This window comes from Notolabrus celidotus, chromosome 21 (assembly GCF_009762535.1).
Source record: "Notolabrus celidotus isolate fNotCel1 chromosome 21, fNotCel1.pri, whole genome shotgun sequence".
In the NCBI taxonomy this organism is placed as follows: domain Eukaryota; kingdom Metazoa; phylum Chordata; class Actinopteri; order Labriformes; family Labridae; genus Notolabrus; species Notolabrus celidotus.
Window position 1 is genome coordinate 26,131,708 of NC_048292.1, and position 21,999 is coordinate 26,153,706.

The 21,999-nt window shown below is 39.3% G+C and overlaps 1 protein-coding gene across 3 annotated transcripts in view; it reads left to right on the forward strand.

The window, feature by feature from the left end:
- The window catches only part of LOC117804716 (chemokine-like protein TAFA-2), a 154,079-nt gene that overhangs the window by 52,376 nt on the left and 79,704 nt on the right, over positions 1–21,999 (forward strand). The window lies entirely within an intron of this gene.

The window sequence follows — 21,999 nt, forward strand, 5'->3', positions numbered from 1 at the left end:
GTAATAACTCAGAGATGTAACAAGTTGTGTCTTTAACCTGCTTAAAAATGCATTAAAATTTGGTGATGCAATCCCCACAGTATTACATTATCTGCTATCATGTCTCCATGTGGAGCATTACATAATGTTACATGATGAGCCAGTGATTAAATAAAAAATATTCAGGGCAACTAATGTGATGAAATGATTCCACTTCTTACAGCTTGTCTCATTTCATGTAGTACGTTTACTGGACCGGCCAGAAACGTGGTCAAACACTGTCTTCATTAACGATGAGGCTCTTTTTATCCTTTGCCGATTGGAGGAAAAAAAACGGTCTTCGGTATTTTCACAGCTGGATCAGTTGGAGATATTGCACTGATACAATCCCTTAGCTTGAATTGTTTGGATATGTGTGAAATAGTGATGTGTCATGATCAAAAGCTGCAGCTCTGAGAGCCAATGCTTGATAGTGAATCAGAAGAGCCGGCCCTCAGGTTTTTCCTTTCACTGCTCAGCTCCATAGACTGTATAAAATATGGACATAATATCCGGGATGTCACCCATCTGTTCCAGAGAGCTGTTTGGAACCATAGACTGTAAATAAAAATGGACAGCGTTGCTCCGCCTCTTCCCGTTGTACGGTTCTGAAGCCAAAAAATCCTGCTCCTGGGCGCCGCCATTGTGCAGCCAGAGCCTGTGAAGCCACTGTAATAAGCTCCGCCCTACAGCATAACGTCACAAGACGCTGTGTGTCCTTTGAAGTTTCACTCTGCACCGGCTGTGAATCAAAGGAAACAGGAAGTAAAACCCTGTTTTTTTAAACTCTAATAACTAACGAAAAAGAAACTTTTCAAGAAAAAGAGGCCTTGGACACAAAACAGTCAAATACTAACTACATATCACCACAGCATACGGATGTGAGAAACATTCGTACAACGTGTATTTATTTTTTTAAAGTTTGACTGACGGATTTTTTGACCTATACTGCAGCCAGCCACCAGGGGGCAGTCACACGGCTGAAAGCTTCAACACCAGGGCCGTATCCGGCTCCCCTGTTTGGAAGCCAATCGACGGCGGCAGCCATATTGGAAATGCGGAACTCAACCAGGCAGAGTGTGATGTAAAGGGGCGGAGTTTGAGCCTCCTAGCCAACAGCTATGTGTTCCCGCCTGTCAGTCAAGTCAGTCATGTCCTTATTTGGAAAAAAAACTCGTAATCTTAATATCTTCTGAACCGTCGCGTTAGAAAAAAAATCATCCCATTTACAGTGTGCGCCGATAGAGAGATTAGCTTCGTAGAGCCAAGCCGTTTTTTGAACCAGGCTGTAAACATGTTTATTTCTGCTGCAAAGATCGTCTTCTTTGAATGGGTGTGTATGTGGTTTCCGGTGTTTCTGCAGCCAGCCTCAAGTGGACGCTCGATGAACTGCAGTTTATAACACTTCCGCATGGGCTTCATCGTTTGAGACCGGAGGTTGCCGCTTGCTTTGCTCTCACAGTGCTCATTCCCAGCTCTGCTCACGGCAGAACTTTGTTTGGATTGGTCAGCATGGCGGCCATGCGGCCAATCACATGAGGATATAGGATCATACCATTATGTGAAAACAGAGAGGGGGGCAGATGCTCACAGAGTTTGGTTCTGGTTCTGTTTGCTTGAGTCTGGTTCTGGTTCTGTGGATATGTTTGCATTTTTTTGTTAATTTGTGCAATAAAAAAGTTTGATTAAAATACTAAACAAAAGTAAGAATGATTTTGTAACAGAATAAATGCACAAAATTAGGCAATTATAAGGCTTCTCATAAAAACACTGCGTAAAACACACAAACCATTCGTTTTTGCAAAGTTAAGGTAAAATATATGGCTACAGAATATACTAGATTAAGAGCTGTTCGGGAGTCAAAAGAGTCGGATCTTCTTTGGGAGCCGAGTCAAAAGAGTCAGCTCTCTGCAAAGAGCTGAACTTCCCATCACTAATGCGAATACAGCAATTGCACCGTGAAGCAGAACAAAACAAAACACACGGGCAGAAATCGCACGCTTCCAGTTGAACCATCAACACTTTGTTTGTAATTAGAACGCAATAAACCCAGCAACTTGAATAAATAGCTACTGGAATCGTCATAACAGTAGTGGTAGGCTAGTAGTAACAGATGCAGTAGTTCGGCTGCAAGGCTTCATTTACAACTGATTGCTAGCATAATAATAGCAATAGGCTAACGTTACCCCCGTCTCCATCCAATTAACATCAACAGAAGAGCTAGCAACATCACTGGACTCACCAACATCCACTGGATCAACAGCTGGTTTAATTCAGAGAATTTTGTCCAGCTCGTCGAATCACTTCAAACCTTCATTTTTGCCAAGCTGGACTCATACCTTTGCATACGGCTCAGCAGTGCAGTGAAAGCACCTCTCGTTAATGCTCCTACTCACAAGTTTGTAAACTCCTGTATCTTTGATAGTAGAGTCGGACATTTAACATACAGTAGATGCTCATTTGATGAGGCATTTATTCTCCAAATCAACACAGTCATTTTTTGTAGGTTAACCGGCCAACGTTAGTTAGTGTCTTAGAGTCGGTGTTATGGTGTAAATGGTGACCCTGTCAAGTGGTGACTTTCAGCTAAAGGCGTCTCTTGCAAATGCCTTTAGTTTTTCATTAAAGACATGATTTGATGAGAACATTTCGACATGGGAATAAAAAGATAAACTAAGATGTCATCTGAAGGACTCTTTCTGCGTTTCACCAGCTGTTGGAACAGCGACAACTGCTGACACCTTTGTCTGAAAGTCGCCAGATTACAGGATATTCTTCAAACGCTAGCTTCTTACTATGCAAAGTGCAACTAGCCCTGGTACTTTTACCTTGAAATAAGCAAAAAAATCTGCCAATAGAAGAAGTGAAAATTTGCTTGCTAAGTTTTCTTAAAATAAGACGTAATATTTAGAAAACTGTGATCTTAAAATTAGCAGGGGAAACTTATTTGAAGTAATATTTGACCAGTATTTTAAATCTTAGTGTCTCAGAATAAGACAGGAATGATAACAATTAGTATTTTTTCACTCAAAAAAAGATTTCTGCACTAATACATTTCATGTCAACTTCTTCATTTGAGATATATTCACCTTAACCTGAGTTGTATTATAGCGGCACTTCTCTAGGTTTAAGACCATCTTGTACTTGAAATAAGATGACAAAGTTTAATTTGAGCATTTTGAGATATAGTGTCTTCTCATAGTGAGCTGGATATACTAATATTCAGTCATGATGTTTTTTTAGGATAAGCCAGCTATGCTCTAAAGTATGTGTTTCATTGTGTGCATGTAGTTTGAGGATGTTTATTTTGATCTGATTTAGAAGAAACAGTGTCTGAAAACTGAAACCCACCCTTAAAAACAACAACTTCTTTCTTTCTTTCTTTTATCAATGGGTCTGTTTTCTGATAGATTCTCCAATAAAATGCATTTACTTAAATCAAGTAAAGGGTTTGTCTTAAATCAAGATTATCCGTCTTCTACAAATAAGATCGCAGCTTGAAAAATGTCTGAAATGTAAAATAAACTTTGTTTCTTCTAAATTACAACTCAAAACAAGAATATTTCAAGATTATTTGACTGAACAAGATATTTAAGATGTCTTAAAACAAGTCCCTCTATCTTGCTCAAATGTTACTTGTTAAGTAGATCTTAAATCAAGTGGGAGAAGACATTTGGAATAAAAATGAGACAATTTCACTTTGTAAGATTTTGAGTTTTTGCAGTGAGTGCACGAGGTGTTCGTTTACCTACGCAGGTAACACACAACAAAACATATTTTTTATCATCTGAATTATGAAATTCAATCAAGCCTTTGGTGTGAAAATGGTCTTCATGAACTAAAGCAGTCACTGAGTTCACTATGCCATATTTCGTACACGTTCTGAACCACTGTCAATGTGATGAGCTCAGTAATACACAATGCACTGAGTCAATAAAAGTTTACAGTTTTATGAAAACTTTCTCATAGAAAAAACAGACAAAACTCAAATCTCAGTTGTTATTAGAGTCAGTACATACTAATAGATTCTTACACATGTGCTGTTACTTCCAGCACGATCTGCATTCAAACTGCGTTCACGTCCTTAATCTCGTGTGTGAATTGTACCCTGAATTCTCTCCGACAGCGATGGGATTCTTTCTATGAGAAATTTCATATTTTAGCATTCATTGTCATATATTACATTTTCTCTGACAAAAGCAGGACCGGGGCCACCATGTTCTTAATCACTTAAATCCACATGCAATCTGGCTCAGCCATCTTAGCCAGGGCCACGGATCCATTAGTGCCTCCTCATTTCAGGGAGGGGGGAAAGAGCTGCCAAGCCATTAGTTCTGCCATGCTCTGCTACATTTCCATATTCTTCCATTTCTACATTTCCAGCAAGAAAATGGGAAAAGTTGTGGATTAATTTGAACTAATCCTCCATTTTTCTATTGCCTTTAATTACTTGTTCCAGCCTCTGACACTGTGAATGGTCATCAGCGGTAAGTTGACTTAGCAGGAGTCCCGTGGTATTGTCAAGTGAAACCATCTTGTGTCTGGTATTCAGGCGTTTATCTGTTCCTTTAGCGACTCCCCAAAACCCACAGACACTCCGCACACACTTTTTGATTTTCCTGCTGATGTTATCTCTGAAAGGATTTCTTCTTCGTCTAACTATCGATCTGTTTTCACACCCTTGGAGTCGCCTCTTGTTCTGTTAAAGGATTTCCTTGCAGAAACCTACTTTCTAATTCTACAGACCTGTTTTCCAATTTAACTCTGATCATTTATTAGAAGCAGATTTACTTCAGACTTACATTACACTGAGCTGAGATCACCTGCTCGGCTCCTTTGAAGTATCCCCATACCGCTCAGCTTTTCCTACTTGGCTCCATCCTTCTTGCTTGTTCTCTATCTGCAGAGAAAAGATTGAACATGACTGAGGAAATATGGCCTCCGAGAGCTGATGTAACCCCCCCACAGCATCCACCCCCCCCCCCTCCTGCAATCACACAGCATACAAGTCAATGTGACCGCTGAGGCAGAGCAACCTTTTCATAGCACTAACGTTCAAAGCAGAGCCCAAATGACCCAATGAAAGCAATCTAATACCACAAATTAGCCTGTCACTTAGCCTGGATTATTCGCCTCACGAGGGCCGCGGTGGAAATAACTTGAGCCTGGTTGTTCTGTGATGTCAAACAGCAGCGTGTTAACAAAAATTAAAAAACAGGTGCAATTTAATTTTAATGTGTGTTTGCTCTACTGAAATGCTGTTTACTAAATAGATTTTTTTTTTTTTTTTACTTCTTCTCATCCTCAGCACCTTGCACTTGCTTCTCTGTCCTAGCACCAAAGGCCTGGTGCATCTGGGCCTGCTGTGCATTGGCTTTGACATAAAAGGCTGGTCAGTACTAGAGGACGACACTAATTAAAGGGATATATTAGCATATTTGAAGTGGGGTTGTATGAGTTAGAGGGTGACAAGGGAGTGGATTTTCACTCCTGTCCCTGAAAAAATATCTTGTCCCGTCCCAGTCCTGGTAAAATGACTCCCACTCCCATTCAGAATGACTCCCGCTCCTGTACAGCTCCCATTTCTTTTTTTTTCCTTTAGGCAAAACATACCGCAACTAACAAAAGTGCATAAAGGCAATACCTTCACAATTCACATACTGTACCTGAGTTTTGGAAAACCTGCAGTACACTGACCAGCTCATCAGGTCTGTAGCCTCTAGTCTGAGTTACATGTCACTAGTAGGTTAACTAGCCACAATGGATGCTGGTCAGCTTGGCCCCCTCTAAGAGAAACTGCAGGGAGAAACAACACGCAAGCTAGGCGACAGTTTTCTGCAGATGGGGCCACAGCTCTAACAGTAAGCCTTCCTGTATTCGTTAGCTCATCATGTAGCATCATTATTCTACTTAGTTAAGAAAACATTCCAGAAGCTCTTCAGTTGGCTTTAACTAGTCAGGTATTAAAAGGTACAAAGAGGCAGGGGGAGAGAAGTATATAGGACAACACTTTGACGAATGCGTGCACTGGCTGTTCGTTTAATAATGATGATAAATGGCGTGCTACCTTAGCGTGTAATGTATTCGTATTCTCCTTTGTCATTTCTTAAATAGCTTTTCTTCCCTGATCTTACAGAGAGCTCGGCCCTGCTTTGAATTTGAAATGAATAGTTGGGCTACAATAGCAGTGATCAATCCTTCCACACTGCCCTGGAGATCAAACTTTAAGTAGATTGTGTTTAAATGACACAACACACATTGTGAAGACTCCCCAAAAACTAAAGGACGATTTTAAGCATATTGGTGTGACGGTTCTTTAGAGCTCATAAGAGTCATCAAAACACACAGCCAACAAATAGGCTAAAACATACAGTCTATGTGACGTCACCCATTGAGTTTCTGAAGCCCAACCGTGGCAGAAATGCTGTCTGAACCTAACTTTTGATCAACCTATAGACTCGGGTAAAGGGGCGGAGCTGAGGCAGGATACTAGCCTCCTGGCACACAGCTACAACCTGCCCACCTGTCAGTCAACTGAACCATGTCCCTGGTTACACAAATCTATGAACCGTACATACCTGGAAGTGTTTGTTCAACCAGGCTGTACACATGTTTGAATTTGCAGCTTAGTAAAGGAAGCATTGAGGATTCCTGAGATTTTGAAGCCAGTGTCAAGTTGACACTTAACTGCAGTTTAGTGGCTTCATTTTTTATCACCAGAGGATGGAGGTTGCTGCTTGGATTGACAGTGACTGTAAGTTTGCTTTCATAATGTATTGATAAAGTGTCAGATGCAAGTCAGGTCCAGTAGCACAGCATTACTTTTTACATGATAATTGGGTACATTCAAATATTTCAATACAATTAACAAATATCAATAAATTATGTAAACTACAAAAATAAAGTAAATATGTATTTGTTTAAAGGTTAGCAATCAAATAGGTTTTTTTTTTTTCTCAAGATTTGTTTTTATTAGCAAAACCCAAACTTTACAATACTCCAATATTCAAACATATTTTTATGTGATTTCTGGTACCAGTCAAGAGTTTGGAAACACCTTCTCATTCAAGGGTTTGTATTTATTGTAATGATTGTAAACACTGTAGATTAATACTGAAGACATCAAAACTATGAAAAGAAAACATATATGGAATTATTGAATGAAGGAAAAAGTGTTAAACAAAGCAGAATCTGTTTTATATTTTAGATTCTGTAAAGTAGCCCCCTTTTTCCTTCATGACAGCTTTGCACACTCTTGGTATTCTCTCAGTCTTCTTCATGAAGTGGTCTCCTGGAATGGTTTCTAATGAACATGAGCCTTGTCAAGAGTTCATTTGTAGAATGACTTGCCTTCTTAATGTGTTTGAGTTGAGACCATCAGTTGTGTTGTTCAGAGGTAGGGTTAGCACACAATGGATAGCCCTATTTGACTACTGCTGTAATCCAGATTATGGCAAAACCAGATTATTTCATAGTTTTGATGTCTTCAGTATTAATCTACAATGTTGAAAATAATTAAAATAAATAAAAACCATTGAATGAAGTGTGTCCAAACTACTGAATGGTAGTGTATATATACAGTATACACACACATGCACATGTAAACTTAAATAAAAAATATATAATAAATAAATACAACTCAAATAATAATAGCAAGCAAATAATTTTAATCTGTAAATGAATGTGTATATAAGAGAGGGGGACTGTGTGTTAGATACATGTGAGAGATCTGTCATTCAAGAATTAACTGAAACATGACGTTAAAGTCAAACAGTACTGAGCATTTATACAATGCCAATAAAAGGAAAGCTTTCATCTACATTTTAGTGCCTTTTAAATCACCTGCACTAATAATAATAATAATAATAATAATAATGATAATAATAATTATTATTATTATTATGATGTGCTTCTATCTGCTATATACAGGATATAATATACTTTTAACAAATAAAAATAAACACTATAATCTGAGATCTTTCAACTGTCAGATCAACTCAATATACTTCTACCAATTTGGGCTACATATACTGTGATAATCCCGGTGCCTGCTCTCTGATAAACTTGCAGTTTTGTCTTATGTTATAAAACCATGGCAAAAAGATATTAAAACATTTAATATTCTCAAACATTTGAAAATTAAAAGCCTCCACTCAGGCTTATCACATAACTGACAGAAGATCTGAGGGACGGCAAAGAAGGCTTAAACTCAGGTGGCCATGTCATGCTATCCTCTTTTTTTTATCCATTATGTCACAAATGTAATAATCATTTAATAACAATCATTTTCTCTGAGGTGTTAGTGTCACAGCAGAAAGACAAGCACCGCAGCTAATGAGTTCAATCAAATCTAACATCCCAGTGCGTTAGAAACTGTAATAGCATGAAATTGTGACCCACAGAGCTAAAATTAAATCAGGCTGAAAGCTTCCTGCTCACTTCCAAACACCTGACTAGCTGTCAGGGATAAATATAATTTTCCATACATCATTTATTTATCATCCTGCATGTTGTTCTGCAGTCACTGAGCTGACACCCTCATCCACAGCCACGCAGCAGCGAGGGAATCAGTGTCTCACACAAGGACGCCAAGGCTGTCACAGCGATCCAACCCGTGTCCTTCCACTTACAGGAAGGACTCTATAACCACGAGAACACGCAGATATGACAATGTGACACTGATAGATTTTTTAAAGGAGCTGACAAAAATGCCACTCTGTGATTTAACCTTCCTCAGACCTTGATGAAGTTTTGACAGTTTGATATAAGTCCCTGTATGTCCTTCACAACACTGTTGGGTTTGAGAAATTGAAGACTTTTGCAGCAGCTTTGCTGAGAACCATTGTACTTTTTTTAAACGTTATTTTATTGCCAACAATCACAAGTTCTTTTATGTCTGGATACCAGCTGGTAGGCTTTTGATTTCTTTCTCTTGTTGGAGCAGAAGACAAGGGTTTGATTTGGAGTTTGTTATAAGAGCTGTTTATTTTCTAATTAAACACATAGAGAGTTCACTTTCTCCATAATTGTAAAACTTTATTTATTATTGGTTCTTAAAGTTTACAGAATAATTTAAGCAAATTGCACTAGAATAGTTCAAATCAACAGAGTAATTTATAATAATCACAGATGGATAAGGGCCTGTGTCCACTAATGGCATTTTTGGACCTCAATTTTAGAGGATTTCAGTGCTTATTGTTGCCAGTTTCAAAAGTTTGCCCTCTGTACTTCCACATCCCTAGTAGTGACCATTAAGTCTGTCTTAAAATGCTCGTTATTCTTCATATTCATGTTCATTCAATGGTAATTTACAAAGAATACATGAAATATTTGATAGCAACCATGTCATGGCATTAGCTGAAGTTCTGTACCCTGGAAATTGTGCCCTTAAAAAATGGTTGTGGTTAGTTTCTCTTTCTCTATCTCTCACAAAGGTACTTTTTTTTTTTTTTAAATGCACTTTTGCCTTAATTGGATAGGAAAGCTGGAGAGAGACTGAAAATGTGGGGGAGTAGACATGTAGCAAATGGTACAGACCGGGAGTCAAACCTGCGACCACTGCAACAAGGACTATAACCTCTGTATATGGGGCTTATGCTTAGACTGCTAGGCCAAGGGTTCCCTGACAAAAGGTGCTTTTTGCCCCAGGAACTAGGAGCTTTTTTAAATAACTATGTGCTTTTGGACTGCAGGAACCTGGGTATAAGTTTAGTTTTGGGGTAATTCATCTCCCCCTGAAGAGCCCCTGCATCCAGAATATTACTTTTTAAAGGTGACATCAGAAGGCCCACCCCTCCTTGACTTTGATTGGTCAGTGATGGAGGAGTAGCACTGTGGGGATGCTCCAGAAGTTGAACCTTTTTTAAAACAAGACATGAACTTCAGTTTTTTTAAGGCAAGGCAAGGCAAGTTTATTTATAAAGCACCATTCATACAAAGAGCAATTCAAAGTGCTTTACAGAGTTAAAAACAAAAACCAGAACAGTAACAATCAACAAAAACACACAGCAAACACTTCAAACATTTACATTTTATATGCTTCCAGTTATGTTTGATCTACTCTCTCTCTCTCTCTATTTACCATGTATGTTAAGTTACATAAGTTCACAGTGTTGGGTCTTATTATTTATTTAAATTAGGAGGGATTATAATAAATAATCAGCCCCCTTCCCTGCTCTGAAGTCCATAAATTACAGAGTCTTACTGTCCTGCTGGACACAGAATCAAAACTGATCTTGTCTTAACCAAAATGAACCTTTAATTATTCAATTAATCTCAGAACTTCTTCTCAATGATTAAGGTTCACATATTGAGTCTTCACTGTGTCGAGTCGCAGCCTAAAGCTGGCTCAGACCTCTTGACACCCCCGCAGGGTGCCCAACAGCCCAACATTTAATAGATCCAATATCAGGTTCATTCCATAACGCCATACCTCATCAGAAAATATTCAATTTAAAATGTGACATTAAACAAACATAAGCATGAAAACAAAAAATATTTTAAAATCTAGGATCAAGAAAGAAAGAATGTAAAATTAGTTACAAAATGTCATTAAAACTCAGTTTGTTAAAATAAATTAAAAGTTTGTAGTTACAGAAATAAAAGCTAAGGTTGAAAGATGAGTCTGCATCCTTTATTGAGCAGTGTAAGCAGCTAAAAAGGGGAATGTTTTTTAGTCTGTTGGGTCTGTTTTTTGTACAGGAAATAGGCGCTGTCAGAGCAAAAGAAACAAAAAATGCCTTCAGTGGACACAGGCCCTTAGATCCTAATTCTGAGGAATTGCTTACCTTTGTTCTTTCATTTAAATGGAGACATTTTTGACTCAGTATTTTTAAGGTAAAATCAGCCATGATGAACTAGTTTTTAAACATATTTAAACATGAACAACTTTCCTGATTCTGAAAAATAACTATCAACTTTTGCTTTCAAAAATTGTAGTAAAGCATTGAAGTGTAAGTGTTCTACCTGAAGAGGGTTTGAAGGGCAAATCTGCACAAAACTTGATCTTCAGTCAAATATAAAAAATACTAAGTATACTTGAAGAGCTTAGCTTTTCAGAGTGTCTGGTATCAACCTACAGATTTGTAAGTGCTTACACATTCTGATGTGTTGTAAACATACCATTCATTCCTCAGTGTTTAAACTCTTCTCATAAGAGCGCCACTGAAAGCAATAAAAGTGAGGCACACACACCAGGCATTATGAAAACTTGCCTATAAAAGAAAGATGACTTGTTTTCAGAGTGCACTGTGAGCTGTGTGAATGCTGCTTCATGCTGATGTTGCCTGGCAATGCTGAAGGTGGATTTAGACTGAAATAGCACACTGGATCATGAGACGGTGATGCATGGACACTTGGATCAAAGGAAAACTAAGGTTGAGACCATTTGGCTGCTGCGGTTTTGATGAGCGCTGCCTCTCGGATAGCATCTCAACGTGTCGTTACGGAAGGTCGTTATGGTGGTTAACTCTCTGAAAGGGCACTCAGCATCAGTGTCGGGTAACAGCGCTGATATTTGCTCCTCCTCAGCTCCTTTCTTGGTGAAATTTGAAATCAAGGCCTGACTTGCTCCATTCTCTCTGCAGCTGGAAGTGTCCCAATCGCTTTGCTTCTCGTACGTGACTCAAAGATGGCGTTGTATAATCAGTGTGAGCAGGAGAAAGCTGAGTGGTGTCACTTTTTACAATTTTAATCAGTAAGCAAACAGAGTTAGTTGTTTTTTTGTGCTGAAATCCAAAAGTGAAGTTTTCATTTTTGCAATTAAAAGCAGCAGAAGCAAGGAGCGAGCTTTGATCTGTGATTTTAGGAGATTGAACAATATTTCTGCAATAGGCTCGACTGAAATCTGATACAAACAAATGAAGCACTGATACAAAGGGGTACTTATTGCATGTGGATATTTCAAAGTGCTGTCAGGTCCTTGGTTTGTGAAAAGAATTACATCCCAGAACTGATACGAACAGTCATCCAAAAATAATCAGATGCGCCAGCAAATCAGGAGTGAGCATGAAGGCCTGAGGACTGATTCAAGCCTCTTAGAGTCTTATGACAGAGCGTGGATTGAGAATCACACAGCGGAGTCTCTCAGTCCCGCTGCGGGCTTGTGTATAATGATTTGATTAGCAAGTCGTCAGGACAATGTGCTAAAGCAGAAGCTCCTTTTACAGTCCCGAGTTCATACATCAATTTCAGCACAGCGCTGACAGCTGTCTTGATGCATTTATGAAGTGAACTGAGCGGGATTCGTGGCAGATGCTTCACAAGGCGCGTGACAAAGAGTGGGCAAACTCCCTTGTTTGGCGTGTCAGGGTTGAAAGCTTCACTCCTCAACTGTCAGAAGGGAACATCTGTGTTTTGGCGAATGAACGATGTTTGTTCTGCGGCGGAGCAATCGGCTCGCAGCAGCCGTCTGAGGTGACAGACTCTGTCACGGTCCAAGTACAGAGTTAGATAGAGATGGAGGGGAATGAAAAAGGAGGGGAGGGGAGGGGAGGGGGGGTAATCCCTGTATCGAATCCTGCTGCAGAAACAGAGCAGGAAAGTCCAGCTTTTTATGGTTCGGTAACACTGCCTCAGCCCGCCCTGCCATCTCTGTGATACTGCGGATTACACACTTGCCCCGTGCATTTCAAGGATGCATCTTATTACAATTGAGAGAGACAGAAAATTGAATCTTTCACATTTAAAATGATTACTGCCTCAAAAGTCAAATACATTATGGTTTACTACTTAAGCTGCTTTTGCAGGCTAGATATTTATGGAAAATACGCTCGTCTCATAAGCCTTAAAATGTCCAGAACCAAAGGACTTCACATCCCTGCAGGGAATGACACTGAAGTCCCCCTGCTTTTAAATATATGTCTGTCTCTGTATTATTTGATTTGGAATTTAACTTCACTGGGATTGATGTGCAGTGCTTCTGGACTCATCTCAACTCTTGGTTTAAAAAAAATGAGCCGTTTGGAGGTCAGTTAGAAACTTTAACTTAAGCGTTGTTGAGAAAGCAGTGATTTACTGTTTTACTGATGTGTCATGGAGCACTTTGAGATTTGTTCTGAATTTAAAGTGAGTTATTACTGAAGCGTATTGTGTTCACATGAGAAAAAAAATCTGCTCTGTTTCTCTGAATTAACGAGTTAATGATCTCTGAATTATGAGAAAAGTTTTCTGTTTTTCTGAGTAAAAAAAAAATCTGCTCTGTTTTTCTCAGAACAGGCCTCACGTCTAAACAGCTGCAGAGTCCTCAGGTGCCTGTGCAAAGATGACAAGCTAATCCAAAAACCATCCATGTTAATTAGAGACACTAGTATCTCCCAATGTGTTAAACACAGAGCAAAATAAAACAGGATTAAACTGAACAACAGGGGCATGTTTACTTCCTTGTGTAGCCTTGTCGTGCTATTAGGATCTTACTATAGAGGTGTAATAATAATAATAATAATAATAATAATAATAATAATAATAATAATAATAATAATAATAATATATTATTATTATTATTATTATTATCTTCTTTAAAGCTTCTAAATGACTTCATACAGTATTATATTGGAATTTTAAATGTTAAATGAGTATGAATTCTATTGAGCCTAAAATATCACCCTCTGTCACTTATCTTCTTGGTGTCTTCTCAAATCAAATCTATTATTTTAAAGACTAGGCCAGATTTTTATCAAGAAACCCAGAGGGGCCTCACAGTTTAAAGGTGACATATCACGCTTTTTTCATCAATATATATTGGTCTAAGAGGTCCCCAAAACATGTCTTTAAAGTTTATGCTCAAAAAAACACTTTGAAATCAGATTTTGGCATGCCTGAAAAACCCTCTTCTTCAGTCCTGTTCAGAACACTCTGTTTCCCCTCTGACCACGCCCCCTCCGGAAGTGGCTGTGCCTCGGCTCTCCAGCACGTTGATCTAATGTTTACATGTTGGCTGAATATACACGGCTGCTCAGAGATCACGTTACTTCAACCCTCTGAATCTGATCCTGACGGAGAGGCGCCTGTAGCAGGACCTTTCTGAACCATTGGTCACAGATTTAGTGTTTCTTGTTGTTTTATTTATCAGTATGTAGACGTGTATCTTGGTACACAGCTACGAACATGTAGCTATGTGGCTATGCTAACTAGCGCTAGCACTTATCCATGATAAATAAAAATCATCCACAAGATCTTCAAATCTGCAGACGTGGGGAGTAAAACCGACCTCTGCCAGAAAGGCAGTGGGACCTTTTATGAAGGATTGGTCACAGATTTAGTGTTTCTTGTTGTTTTATTTGTCAGTATGTAGACGTGTGTCTTGGTACACAGCTACAGCTACAGCTACGAACATGTAGCTATGTGGCTATGCCAATTAGCGCTAGCACTTATCCATGACAAATAAAAATCATCCACTAGATCTTCAAATCTGCAGACGTGGGGAGTAAAACCGACCTTTGTGTTTATTAAGACAGCCTACAACTAGCATGCCTCCCTCCTAAGCTCCTTGTTAGCACACATTTGTGCAGGTAATGAAAAACGGAGGGGGGATTCAGTATTATTTTATACAGTCTATGGGCTGAACAAGCTCCGAGCTCTGACTCCGTGACAGACCGGATATTGTTGTTACGTAACAAAAACACTGAAGTCTGAAACGGCTCGTTTCACACACATTTACAGAAAGGTGTAGAAATCAAAACAGGGGCAGAATGGATTTTTTTCATTCTCGGGGGGTTTGTAGACATGCCAGGGAAACATATTTCAGGTAAAGAACCATTAAAAAGTCCATTTTGCATGATATGTCACCTTTAATGCCAGCTGTTAGTATTCAAATCTAATCTGATTACTTCAACAATTGACAGACATCCTAACCTATTTTAATTCTTTGTTTTGGTTCTTATTGTCTGTTTTTATCTTTGCTGTTTTAATGATGCGTCTTGTAGCACTTTGCGTTACACATAAAATGTATTATTATTATCATTATTATTACGAAGCCTAAAGTCCAAAACAAAGCACAGTTTTTACCTAGTGAGGTTGGTCTCACCAAATAGTTACTTGTCTTTGAAGGACAAATACTCTACCTATGTCCAGAACTGGGTGGTCGGACTTTCAACAAGTTTTACCCAGAATGTTAAATTAAAAATTTAAATTTTGAAGAGAAATAATGGATTAACGCACAACCCCCACCTCCATATAAACTACCTTTGTGGGAACACCCTAAAACTTTGATTTGTGAACTTGCTGTTTCTGTGAAGTTGACAATATTTCAATCAGATATATTTATATACCCCAACTCGGTCTCAGCAGATGTGTGTCTAACATGAGTCTGGTCCTGCTGGAGGTTTCTGCCTGTTAAAGGAAGTTTGTCCTTGCCACTGTAACTTGCTAAATGCTGCAAAGTGCTCTGCTCATGGTGGATTAAGATTAGATCAGACTGAGTCCTGTCTGTAAGATGGGACTGGATCTTATCCTGTCTTGATGTTGGGTCTTTGTTAATAATAGAACATAGAGTATGGACTTCAGATAACATTTGTCGTGGTTTGGCGCTATATAAATAATGATTGATTGATTGGTAAGAGAAAATAATGTAACAGTGAGTACATTGTATTTACCTCACAAAGACAGGACACTGAGACAGACCCAACAGACGGATGTACTTTCCCATAACAGATGGCTTTCTTAGAAAAATGCAAAGTAACTTTCTCCATAGAGATTTTGGCTTCAAAGCTGTTTTTATCAGCAGGGGAACAAAAAAAAAACTACTGGCCCTACTAGTGATTTTAGAACACTTGGTGGAAGGGTGGAACATGAAGAAAAGATGAGCCCATTACATCAATAAGCAGAGCTGGACGTGACTCACTAACAACGCACTCACAGATTTGCTTGTCATAGGAGACAAGAGTATTAATAATAATAATACATTTTATTTATAAAGCGCTTTTCTAAAAACTCAAAGACGCTGCACAAAGGATAAAAACATCATATAAAACAACAGAATAATAAAAACATGAATAAAATACATTTAAAAGCAATCATATGTTAAAAGCAGTTCTAAACAGGAGGGTTTTGGTGAGTGTTTTGAAGGTGGACAGGTTGGGGCAGTTTCGAATGTTAAGTGGTAAGGCGTTCCAGAGGGTGGGGGCGGTGACAGAGAAAGCTCTGTCCCCCAAGGTTCGGTGCTTGGTGTCAGGTGGTAGGGAGAGAAGGTGGGCGTTGGAGGATCGGAGGTTACGGGAGGGGGTGTGGTGATGGAGCAGGTCGGTGAGGTAAGAGGGGGCCTGGTTATGGAGGGCTTTGTGGGTGAGAAGGAGGATTTTGAAATGTATGCGCTGTTTAATAGGGAGCCAGTGGAAGTTTTGGAGGACAGGGGTGATGTGGTCACGGGAGCGGGTGTGGGTGAGCAGGCGGGCGGCAGAGTTCTGGATGTATTGTAGTTTGTTGAGTTGTTTTGAAGGAAGGCCATAGAAGATGCTGTTACAGTAGTCGAGTCTGGAAGTGATAAAGGCGTGGATCAGGGTTTCAGCGGTGGAAAAGGAGAGAGATGGACGGAGACGGGCGATATTTTTAAGGTGGAAGAAGGCGGTTTTGGTGATGTGCTTGATGTGCTGTTCCAGAGTGAGATGGGAGTCCAAAATGATACCGAGGTTGTGAACATGTGAGGACGGAGTGAGGGAAGCATTGTCGATGGGGAGGTTGAAGTTGTTGGTGGTTGTGGTGAGGGATTCGGGGCCGACGATTATGAGGTCAGATTTTTCACAGTTGAGTTGGAGGTAGTTTTTTTGCATCCAGGATTTAATTTCAGTCAGGCAGTTGGTCAGGGTGGAGAGGGTTGGAGCAGTTATGGAATTGGTGGAGATGTAAAGTTGGATGTCGTCAGCGTAGCAGTGGAAGCGGAGACCGTGACGACGGATGATTTGACCGATTGGGAGGATGTAGAGAGTAAAGAGGAGGGAACATTGTCCTGGTTAGAGGTTTGTGCTCTCTGAACACCACTTTTGTTGCTGTGTGCGCAACTATCCGTCTTGTTGTTGTCGCTGTTCATTTTTCTCCATCGTTCTCTCTCCTTCAGCCTCCTTTTCTATCCCACTTTCTTTTTTTTTTTAAGTCAATTAGCATATGACAGAAGGCAGTTGACCAATAAGTCTGGTTCTGCTCAAGGTTTATGCCTGTAAGTTATTATTTTTGTGTTTGAATATAGTACATTTATGCTAGGTATCTCTAAATGATATGCCAAAGAGTACATGCTCCATTTTGCACGGTGTCTTTAGATAACTTACCATTTGGCGCTTGGTTGTAATTTTAAAGTATCTAAATTCATGATACAGGGTTTGCCTGGCACAGAAATTACTTCCTCTTTATTTGCAATCACCATAACAACTCATCCTCAGCCTTCAGAGAGCAGGTGAAGGATGGATTCCCTTGTTTTATCCTCTTTTGCTAACAACATTTACTATTTATGGGCCAAGGACAACGGTGTCCTTAACTCGCTAATGAAAGTATTGTGGCTTTTCAGAGCACATCAAAGTGGCAAAGTAAGTGACACAAATGGGACAACAATTAGGAAAGAGGTCAGATTCAGGAGCTATTTGCGGTCCTTGATTTTACACAAGTGTTCTGCTTTGTTCTTTTCAGTCAATCATATGAGAAGACACCAGCTTATCCTCCCCTTGAGGTTTAATTTCTTGTAAATGCCTGAGATGTTTGTCCTTGTTCAAGGCTGATTTCAACTGAGAAATCTTAGGCACTAGATAGGGAGGTATGTCTTTGTCTTCCATAAGTTGTGTTCTGGCTATTGCTCTTAGAATTACATTGGACAGTTTACATTTTTGTTGAGCCCTCACCTCACACGTGTATAACAACTGAATGTGTACTCAGAAATCTGCCAAGAACCAAATCTGCCCCTGTACGGAAAGTGTAAAGAGGCAATGTGGATAACTATCATTTATTTATTTAAAGGGACAGTGCATATTAATGAACATTTCAGCATAGCATCCATGTCAATATGCTAGAGTTAGCCATAAGACTAATTTTCAATGTGGTCTGACTGATCAACAATTGACATTCTTTTTGGAAATCATGGGCTGTTTTTGAAACGGCCTGCTACATACTACCTACTAATGCAGTAGGTAGTATGTACTGCCTCCTACATACGGTGTTTGAATTTAGTCTGTAGTATGTCTGTTCTGTTCAATCTGTGTTGCAGTACGCTGAGCCAGACGTCACTGAATTTCCGGTTTGGAATGCAGAAGTAAACAACGACCAAGCTGATAGATAAACTGCTTCTTTAGCATCTCTTATGATTTAAAAAACAAGGAAGGGGTTTATATGTAATTTAATAATTTTCACAGCACCTAGAAGTGAAGAGTTCCCCCCCTTCAAAAAATAAGTGAAAAGAAAAAGTGGAACAAGTGCTGTGCATTGTGGGAAACAGTAAATGAGTGGTCTGATACACAGAAATTTTCCCAAATCAGTACGACATGCAAGGAGTTTTGGCATGCTGCAGATTTTGCCCTTGTTCACATACTACATACTGAATTTTAGCCAAATCAGTACGTACTGCTAGTATATTAGGCGGTTTGGAAAACAGCAATGGACACTGCATCCTGAGCTCTAAAGAGGAGAGGCACCACCTGGCTTTCATCAGCGTGCACTTCAAACCAACATTGGTGATGGTATGGGAATAAGTGCCAGTGGCATGGGTAGTGTACAGATCTGGGAAGACACCAATAATGCTGAAAAATAATCACTACCAGACCAAAGTTTGGACACACCTTCTCATTCAATGGTTTTTATTTATTTTAATTCTTTTCCACATTGTAGATTAATACTGAAGACATCAAAACTATGAAATAATCTGGTTTTGCCATAATCTGGATTACAACAGTAGTCTAATAGGGCTATCCATTGTGTACTAACCCTACCTCTGAACAACACAACTGATGGTCTCAACTCAAACACATTAAGAAGGCAAGTCATTCTACAAATGAACTCTTGACAAGGCTCATGTTAATTAGAAACCATTCCAGGAGACCACTTCATGAAGCAGACTGAGAGAATACCAAGAGTGTGCAAAGCTGTCATGAAGGAAAAAGGGGGCTACTTTACAGAATCTAAAATATAAAACAGATTCTGCTTTGTTTAACACTTTTTTGTTCATTCAATAATTCCATATATTTTCTTTCATAGATTTGATGTCTTCAGTATTAATCTACAGTGTTTAAGATATAATCATAGATAAAAACCCTTGAATGAGAAGGTGTGTTCAAACTTTTGACTGGTACTATACAGTTTTTTGGAGCAACATATGCTGCCACCCAGACAAGAAGATTCCATACTATGTTTTGCATGTATCACAACAGCATGAAACGTCTGGCTGCTAAATTGGCCTGTGTAACGAAGAGCCTTCGTTACTCATGACGGACGGCTGTTGTATTGTAAATATTGCACCAGGGTTTGGGCTCACGGCACTTTAATAAACACACAGTATTGATGGCACTTTGCACTTTATTAGCGATCTTTGCACAGTACATTTGCACATTGCGTATTTGCACATTTGTTGTTGTTATTTATTGATTAAGGAATTAAGCCAGAGTTAGGCAAACCATAGTGTGTGGTTGAGGTGTAGTGGTCCGGGGGTTGCTGGCGTGGGGGCGCTGCTCCACCTGAAGAAGAGAGGAGAGTTAGAAGGTTCCGCGAGACGATGTTTAACGTCAGCAATAAGTAATCATGTGTGCAGTGTTTATGAATATGTGCGGTTGTATTAACGTTAAAATGTGCCAGGGCGGTAGTGCAAATAGGTCGAAATTGTTTGACTTACCTGGGGTTGCTGTTCTGTGTCCGCTCCAGGATGTTCCCGTGAAAAGATTCCCCGAGGAACTGACACCCAGATAAAGGTTCCGGGGTGGGACCAGAGCACAAATTGGTCAGGGGGGAGTCTGAATTTAGTGGTGCAGGGGAATTAATTAAAGGGCATGTTTTAGATGTATTTTAGGAAATGTGGGAATTATAAAATATGGTTAATATTCTGGACATAAAGTCAGAAACAGGGGAAGGGGTCTAAGTTAAGGGAGAGCAGAATAAATCATTTGTGAACACCTCCAGATGGTTTGGTCCAGGAGGCCAATTAGTGCCACACTATAAAAGGTGCCAGTTATAATCTGTCTGTGTTCGTCGTTTGTTGGTGTCTGATGTCACGGTGGCTGTCTGTTCAATAAACCCGTATATGGTACACCTGAACCACCGCCTATGATTTTGTTCGTCATGCCTACGGTATCATCCAGCCGCTAAAGGGTCATTCTAACAGCCTGCCTGTAGTCTGTCAAACATGACAAAGGAGATCCTCATCCGTCAAGCTTCTGAAATCTTATACCAGACAAGACCGGGACAACATTTCACATTCAAAACTCCAGAAACTGGTCTACTTGGTTCCCAAATGTTCACAGTTGTTGTTAAAATAAGAGGTGATGCAGCAAAATGCAAATTTAGAATGAACGCCACTTTTTCTAAATCAAATTTTCAACATTGAATGTGTTGTCTTTGCACTATTTCCAGTCAAATAGAAGGTTTGAATGATTTATAAACCATCAAAATCTGTTTTATGAACATTTCACACAATGTTCCAACTGTTATGGAAGTGAAGGTGTATATACTGTATATGCAGTATATATAGAGACAAGTTAGTCAGAATGTGTATAAGCTTTTATGAGGATAGAACTTTAATTTGGCTGCCAGATGCTACAGGGGGAAAAGAAACACATAACTTGAAACTTTTTTGATTTATGGTCAGGTCTCACTGTCAGAACAGAAGGCAAAAAAGAATATTGGGCAAAGTGTCAAGCTCGGGGGTCGTTCACTCTGCCTCCAGGCAACAGTAAACCAAATGTTATTATTTCTCCATTGACAGCAATAAAGTGAAAGTAGACTGTGGGCGGTGCTGCTTTCAGACTGTCAAACTTTTTCATTATGTTTTTTTTTGTTCCTTACAACACTTAGGAACCTTTATTGCAAACTGAATCTGTCAAATAATGTAAATTGCTAATGTTCTCTAATAGAAAACAGCAGAAAAAAATGAATGCGTGCATAAAAAAGTCAGCAAAGCAGTGTACTTGCCTTGTTTATAATTTATGTGCAGTTATTGGATGCTGTAATGAGATGTGGGTAGTGCAGAGATAAAGTAAAGCAGAGATAGGTGGGTTGCCAGCGTTTCTGCAGAGCTTAAATGCCACTTTTTCTCCCTTGATTTAATTAAGACGGGACTTTTCTGTGGTAGTTGCAATAAAGAGATTTTAACTGTGTGCTTCACAAGTCTGCTAGAAGCAACTGATCCTCACGAAGTGTGCCGACTCTTCAAGGGCAAATCTTGAGTGGAGGTTTTTTGATCACACGCATTGATCTGCTGCCATTCAATTTATATCACGGGGAGGCAGAGAGCTGGAGGCGGGGGATCACAGACGATCACCGTTTTGGCCGAAGAAAAGGATTTCTTGCTTTATTCAGTTTTAAGTAAATTCACTTTGTATCCTTGAAAGGAAATCTTATGATCTACATCTCGGCTTATATACTGTATATACATATATGCCACATCAGAGCTGTCTCATAACAAAAGGGATATAAATCTAATCTCTGGATACATTTAAGCACAGACATCCAGGAGAGTGACTGAGGTGGCAGCACTAAAAGGAATCTGCATATTTTTTAAAGGTGGTCATTTGCATTTGAAAATGTCTTCAAGTGCAGGGAACAATATACTCTAGACAAGGAAATGTTCTGTTTCTTCTGGCAAGAGGAGAAACAAAGCAGAAACAAAGCTTTGCAGACAATAAGAGGATAATTAAACACTTCATTTCAACTTCTCTTTCTTTGTCTTTGTTTTTATCTGCTATCATTCAAACTTCAGGGTATTGTTCATCTTTCATGCTTATGGCAATCATTTGCATACATTATGCATTTTGCTTCAGGGCATATTCTGTTACAAAAGGTATACATTATAGATGAAGCATTGTC